Here is a 7,122-nt window from a genome sequence, read left to right as displayed (position 1 = left end):
AAATGGGCTGTGGACAGAGTTACATTTCTAGATTTCTTGTGTAACTATAAAGCTGAACTGGTAGGTGGTCTTATACTACAATGGTGGATATGGGCTACTTAGGGAATACAAGACTTGTTTAGTGCTTGAGCTCTGCAGCTCAGGGATGCTGGGCGAGAATACATCATCTTAAATAAAATTATTAACCCTCTGGGCCAAAAGCTATCATACTCTTACATAAAAACTTCCAAAAAACTGAAACTTCCCCCCAACCTTAACAAAAAAAAAAGTATTAATCTCTACAGGAATTGTTAAGAACCTAAGGTTTTCCCTTATAATCATAGAAGTCATTAAAAATAAACATTCTTCAAGTCCCCTGACATTTGATAATACACAGAAATGTGACAACCAAAAATAGTCAAAATGGTAAAAGAAAAATATTGCAAGGGTACAGACTGGATTAGAATACAGAAAGGTGAGGGGTTGAAAGAGAAGAAAAATGTTTGCATTGAGCAGCAGAAAGATTTTTTTGCCAGCATAGTAAGGTGCCTTCTTACAAATTAACCTCTTATTTTCCTGAAGTATGGTTGCTCATTTCCTTAATTTAGCAGGAAATGGGAGAAAGTGTGCATGAGGAAAAGTGTCTGCTTTTATCAGAGTTTATCCTGCATTGGAAGGGACCCACAAGGATGGAGTCCAGCTCCTGGCCCTGCACAGGACAGCCCCAAAAATCACACCATGTGCCTGAGAGCAAACATTTCTGAACTCTGGCAGCCTTGGTGCTGTGACCACTGCCCTGTTACCTTTGCTGGTTCTTTAATTGACCTAAACCACTCAGGGGTAACTGCTGGCCCATCACTCAAAACCATTCCAGGGCCCCCAAACCCACTCAATTCTTTGTCACTTCCCACAGAAGTTTATATTATAGTGCACCAAGTTCCAGACCTATCCATGGGGTTGGGTGTACAGTGGTAGAGGGAACATCAGCCATGTCACAGACCTTTTGAAATAAAAACGCTTCTTTCCTCTAACTTCCCTAATCCTTCTAAAATGTGTTCATCAGAATCTCTCCAAAAATGCCCATACCAGTCCTCTGGATCTGCTGTCACCATCTGGAAGTGGACAATCTTATTGTTTGAAGAAGTTGGATTTTTTTGTTGTTGTTTTTTTGTTTTGACAGCTTTATTTCAATTCTTTGTTCCAATAAACTTATTTGCTCTCCTTCCCTGTTCTTTCTTTTAAGACAATTGTGTCTAGCTGTTTCTCTGTTTCCAGTCCTCTGGAGTAATCACCATGTGTCAGTACCAGGCACGCTCCCAAGGTGGCACACACGCTCTCTTTACCACATCCTCCACGTCCAACCCTTTCTCCTTCACCCATTCCATCCCTAAAGGAGAAGGGGCACAGCCCTGACTCCCCAGAAACCCCTCTACTGACATCCTGCTGACTATGCCAAGTAAAATCTTGTGTAATCTTATAAAAACAAGGCAAGTGATATATTCAAATGGGATTTATTTATAAAGCAGCTGGCAAAAGAGCTTTCATTTGCTCAGTGTGGCCCTTGCTGGCAGAGGGCTACTCCCGCTAGCAGCAAAGCTGTGCTCACATCAGGCTCTGCTGGGGCTGTGGCCTTGAGAGACCTCAGGAGGACACACTGCACCCCAGGCTTGGAGGCTCGAGCTTTTGGGCACAAGGAAGTTAGAAAGTGATGTGGTCTGATGTTTTCTTCTAGATGAGAACCTGTCTTCTCAGCCTGTCTGTCCCCTAAGCCATCCCCATCAAACCTCTGATGAATTCCCTCCCTCCTCTCCCATCCCCTGCAGGGTTCCCTTGCACCTGGCTGAAAGGCTCGTGTCACCCTCCCCCTGTGTCACCTGAGCTCCTTGCTTGCCCCAGCAGGTTCCTGGTGCCTCTGACTGCAGATCCAACTAAGATCCAGTCATGTCTGGAGATAAAGTCCTGACGTGTGGTCTGACCGCACAGCTGCTGCTCCTCCAACTTCCCAAGGGTTTGTGGATCTGTGTGATTCCTTTTGCTCAGCATGCTCTGTTAGCTGGAACCAAGACAGCTTGGAGCTGTCAGCAGGGATGGTGTCTGTGCTGCCTGTAAGGCCTTGATGCTCTGCACTGGACACCCTGAGCTCTAGGAACAGAATCCCACAGCTGTGGGAAGCTGAGCAGAGCCAGGTTCAGCATGCTGCTGGGGAAGGGTGGGCTCTCAGCTGCTCACAGAGAGTGTGTCACAGCCACCAGGACCAGATCTTTTCTGAAGTCCAGGCTATTCCCAGCCCTGCAGACACAAGGAGCTCCCAGGAGCAGGGGGCACTGCTGGATGTTACCCACAGGGCACCTGGACATGGGGATGGGAGTCCCTACTCACTTGACAAGACCCTAATGCATCTGCTTATTAAAGATCCTGTCCTCTTGGTGATTTTATGGATGACTTCATGGAACGCTTCCTGGATGACCCCATGGATGACCCCATGATCACAGAAGACTGCAGATAAGATGATTCACTGCTCGGCCTTTCTTCTTCCTCCAGGTTTTCTTCTTCCTCTTGCAGTATCTCCTCCCAGTCTATAATGTCCAATGGAAAAGATGGTGCACTGCCCTTTGTGTGTACTCCCATGTTTTGTGCTCTCTCTTTCAGTATCTTCTCATATTTTTCGTTTCCTGAAGGAAAAATTATCCACAAATAGAAGTGTGGGTGCATTGCAAATCCCATTTAAGAGGGGAAGTCCCACTTCCCCAACACTGGCCTCTCCCAGAAACAAACACCTCAAGCTATCTATGAAAAGTGGATGCTGCTGCTCCTCTCTGAATCCTCATATTCACTCTCATTTACCTTCCCCCTCCCTGAGGACCATCTCACCCCCTGCAATGTCATGCAAATTCAAGCCTGCCAAAAGCCCTACCAGCCTCTCTTACAGCTTTTCCAAGCTTTTCTGCCTAGCCAACATCTTTCCAGGCCTCCAGCAATGTGCTGGCAAGATCTGCAGGATGGTTCCTGGGAGATAGCCCAAATGGGCTCAGCTGCTCAAGACTCAGAAAGCAACCAGAGAGGTAAAGTGCTGGTCTGGCAGCCCTGCAACCTTAAGACTTGGTGGACATGGGTGTGAGCTGCCTGATGTGGTGTGGTAGGGAAAAAAACAGGGGATCTTCCTAGAAGAAAACAGGCAGTGCTCACCTTTCAACATGCAGGGTAGGTCCATGGTAATCCCAGGAAAGGTCCCCTCTCCTTTCAGGTGGATTTCTGCAGGTTCCAGATGAGCCACTTGAATCTGGAAAGTCCTGCAGAAGACTCCTAGCTTTCCTGGCAAATAAGAGACTTTCAACACTTGCTCTCTGCCAGGTGCAATGGAACCCTGCAGGGACAGGAGAGGAAGGAAGGAATGCATCAAAGAAGGTTTGATGGGGATAGCTCAGGGGACAGACAGGCTGAGAAGACAGGTTCTCATCTAGAAAATATCAGACCACATCCCTTGTGCTCAAAAGCTCGAGCCTCCAAGCCTGGGGTGCAGTGTGTCCTCCTGAGGTCTCAAAAGGCCACAGCCCCAGCAGAGCCTGATGTGAGCCTGACGTGGCATATACCCTCTGCCAGCAAGTGCCATGCTCAACAAATAAAAGCTCTTTTACCAGGCTCTGTGGAAAAGGAGTGAAATGCTTGCACTCTCAGGAGGGCCAGCAGCCCTTGTCACAGCACATCAGGACATGGGGGAGTCTAGTAGGTGAGCACTTGCTTGATCTCTCTGCCCCCAGCAGCAATTGCTTATAGCCTTGTCTCTCAGGGCTGAGTTTGGGGGTTCCCCCCACCAGTTTTTTCCCCTCCTTTTTCCCTTTAACCCTCTCCTGGGCCACCTGACACAGGGGCAGAGCCAATGACTTGTGCTACTCACTGTGGTGGGCAGGACCAGGGGCACACCAGGCAGAGGCTTTGCTGCAGTGCCAGTGCTGGAGTTTGGCACAACATAGGTGAATTCAACAACCCCGGTGTTCCTCAGGGTGACCTTTGCTTTGAGGACTTTGTTAAACACCTGGAGAGAGGAGTGGGAAGTTATAGATACAGGTCTGATGCTGGCCATCTCCTTACTCTTTCATGGGGTTGAAAGCAAACAGCCACAATGCAACCATAAAACTAGAGAGATGTGGTAAAACATGTAAGAGCCAGTAATAAATGAACCAAAGGTCCTCTGCACTCTGAGGGGTCAGCAACAGCTGGGAGAAACAAAGGAGGTGGCACTGAGGCATTCCAGAAGAAAAGGTACCTGCATGCAACTAGTGGCAAGAAACATACAGGCAACAAGAGAGACACACAGGGCAACACAGACAGGCCAGCAGCTGGAAATATCTGTGGGCTTTTAACTGAAAAGAAGTAAAGTGGGGATTACTCTGGGACATTCTCTTCAGCTACAGTGACTGAAAGCCCAGCTTCCTCCCTGGATTATTTTGTGGATTAAGCAAGACCATTAGACAGGGTATCTCATTGGAGCTCAAGCTTTAGGAGCAGATCAGTGGAGGGATGTCTCAGGCACATGTGCCTCTGGACATCTTCACTGGGATCCTGCCTTCCCCAGAAGGCTGTGTTAGGTGCCTTGAAGAGGACTGTGTGATGTCCCTTGGCCAGGAGGGAGGGGAGGAGTGGAGATGGCCATTTTAAACCAGCTGGGATGCTGGATTTATCCCTCAAAGGCTTATTCTAAGCCCCAGAGCCAACAAAGGAGCTAAGAAGGGGAGAAAGCCTGGGGTTCAGGTGGGCAGGAACCCACTGTCCATGATTCCAAGACAAGGAGCTGTGCCAGGAGCAGCCTGTGGTACCTGCAGCCCCCAGTCAATCTCCTCCACGTCCAGCTGGTAGCTGGGGCAGGAAGCCTCCCCAGTCACCACCACCGGGTAGGTGGGGCCGCCCTGCACGCGGCACAGCGCCGTGACACGGGCGGCGATGTTGGCGTGGCCAAAGAAGGTGAAGGTGACCGTGTGGCTCTCCCCCGGCTGCAGCTCACCCCACAGGGGCCGGACATCAAAAACCTGCAGGGAGGGAGGAGACATTGAGGTGTTGAGTGTGGAAATGGATGCGGAAGAGCAGCTGTGTTTTGTACAAAGTATTCCCCAAACACAGCCAGAATCACCCTAATCTCATGTGGCGTCCGTGCCACTGAGCAGTGGAGGGACCATGGGAAAAATCTTCTTCCATAATCACTTATCCATGAGTAAATACTACATTAAAGTAAACTGGAATATCTCCTGGCAGCAAGAAATTCTCCCTGCTGTAGAACTTGTCTTTGGAAATATTTCTCACTGTCTTCAGAGCAACAAGAGACTTGGAGGTGGGAGCCCTTGGAGCTGGGGGAAGGACTCCAGCCTGGCTCATCTGACTTCTGAGGCTTCTCCTTCTCTCTCTGATTTACATGCTGCTCTTTCATGCTGCTACAGCAAAGGTTCCTATGAAAATTCCTGTCAACCACCTGATGAGATAAATGGGAGCAACGCCCTCCACAGGTGCTAGGGAATGTCCTGGGGCAGCCCTATGAAACATCCTACATAGTCTCTCCAGTGACCAGCTGCTTCACACAGCTTTGTGATGGGCTTGGAGGGGTGTGAGCCCCCTCTGTGGCCAACACTGAGGGCGACAGAACTGCTTTCTACATTGGGAACACGGATGTGAGACAAATTCCCACTCACCTCCTGCATGCCAGGCTTGGGGCGCTTCATCTCTGAGAATTGACTCAATCCCCTCTTCCTCACTGGCCTCTGAGGCTCCACAGCAGGGGATGGCAGCTCCTGGAAAACAAGCACCATGGGCTGCAGTGAGCTGGCTAGTCTAAGATCCCTCTGCTGCAGGCTCCACCACCCCACCACACCAGGAGCAGCTGAAAAGGGACCTGGGCACAAATCAAGTATGGAAATGTCCCTGCCATCAGTCAAGTGTCCAAGCTCACCCACAGATGAGACCTGGGCTCCATCTGCACTTCCTGCATCAAATTTGCATGAGGGAACTGGGTGCTGCCAGCACTCAGGCAGGGATGGCTGGAACAACACAACCTCTGAAAGTCTCTTCAAAGCCAAACCATTCCAGGATTCTGGGACAGCCACTTGAATTTGCCTGGTTTACCTGTGCATACATGGCAACAACCAGGAAATAAAGATGATTTTATGCTTCTATCTGAAAACATTCAGCCACACTATCTTTGCATCCAAAGGGCTTTGTTTCTTCTGATTCAGAAAAAAATTAGCAGAGTTAAGACAACCAATATTTGTGTGTGAGCAGGTACAATCCTTCTCCTTAAACTTAATGCCAACTGGGGATTTCAGAAACTCTTCTGCTTCCTTGCATCTTTTTTTTTTTACTGCCTCATAAGCAGCCTCTGTTCCCTGTGATGCAGAACAAGGGGCCACTTCCCAGACCAAAGTGCTAATGTTCACCAGGAGAGCTGGCAGACAAAAAGCTCTTTTCCTTGCATGGAGGAAGAGACAGTCACTTGCAAAGTCTTGCTTTATAAAAGATGCTCTGGGGCTGTCACTGCAATACCAGCTTTTGGGTGAAGGCAGAGATGTGAGCACTCTAGCTGGGTTGGAAATGGGTACATGGAGATCAGGACTTGTCATGGCTTGATACAGGAAGGAAGCTGGAAGCCTTCTCATCATGATGCAAATAAAGACTTAATTTTACATTGTAAAGCAAGTAAGCCAAAATAATCCCAAACTCAGCAGAGGTCTGTAGGATCTGAGTGTGCTCAGAGTGTGTCCTCCAAGCAAAAGTATCCTATTTCTCCCTCCCCAGACACCCCGTGTCCAGCTACTGGCCCTGCTGCCCAGCCCACTCTCAGGGCACAGGACAGAAGGGCAGCAAAAAGGGAGCTTGGCACGAGCATGGCTTTTCAGTGGCAAGCTGGAGAGGCAGTGCAAGGTGCACAAGAAAATCTACCTCTACTTCCAGGGAGTCCCCTCCATCTGCTGGCTGCTGGGCAGAATCCTGCATTGCTTCCAGGGCTTTGGTTGGCTCCTCCACACCTTCAGTCTTGGAGTGTCTCCTTGGAAGCACTCCCTTCTTCTTTGATGACTGGGGATTGAACTTAGGTGGTGAAGGCCTGAACCTGGAAAGTAACATAACTATGATCATGGATCTGTAGTGGGAGAGAGAGATGCC

At 49.1% G+C, this 7,122-nt stretch overlaps 1 long non-coding RNA gene across 1 annotated transcript; it reads right to left on the bottom strand.

Annotated features, from left to right (window-relative positions):
- Positions 1-1,487: 1,487 nt before the first annotated feature.
- LOC130257890 (uncharacterized) lies at positions 1,488-3,927 on the bottom strand. Its single transcript, XR_008841398.1, has 3 exons — positions 3,875-3,927; positions 3,166-3,343; positions 1,488-2,651 (listed from the first exon to the last, which is right to left on the bottom strand). It is a non-coding gene; the product is annotated as an uncharacterized LOC130257890 (long non-coding RNA).
- Positions 3,928-7,122: the final 3,195 nt, after the last annotated feature.

This window comes from Oenanthe melanoleuca, chromosome 11, assembly GCF_029582105.1.
Source record: "Oenanthe melanoleuca isolate GR-GAL-2019-014 chromosome 11, OMel1.0, whole genome shotgun sequence".
Classification (NCBI taxonomy): domain Eukaryota; kingdom Metazoa; phylum Chordata; class Aves; order Passeriformes; family Muscicapidae; genus Oenanthe; species Oenanthe melanoleuca.
Note: the sequence above shows the minus strand (reverse complement) of the source record. Positions and strands in the feature narration are given on the sequence as shown.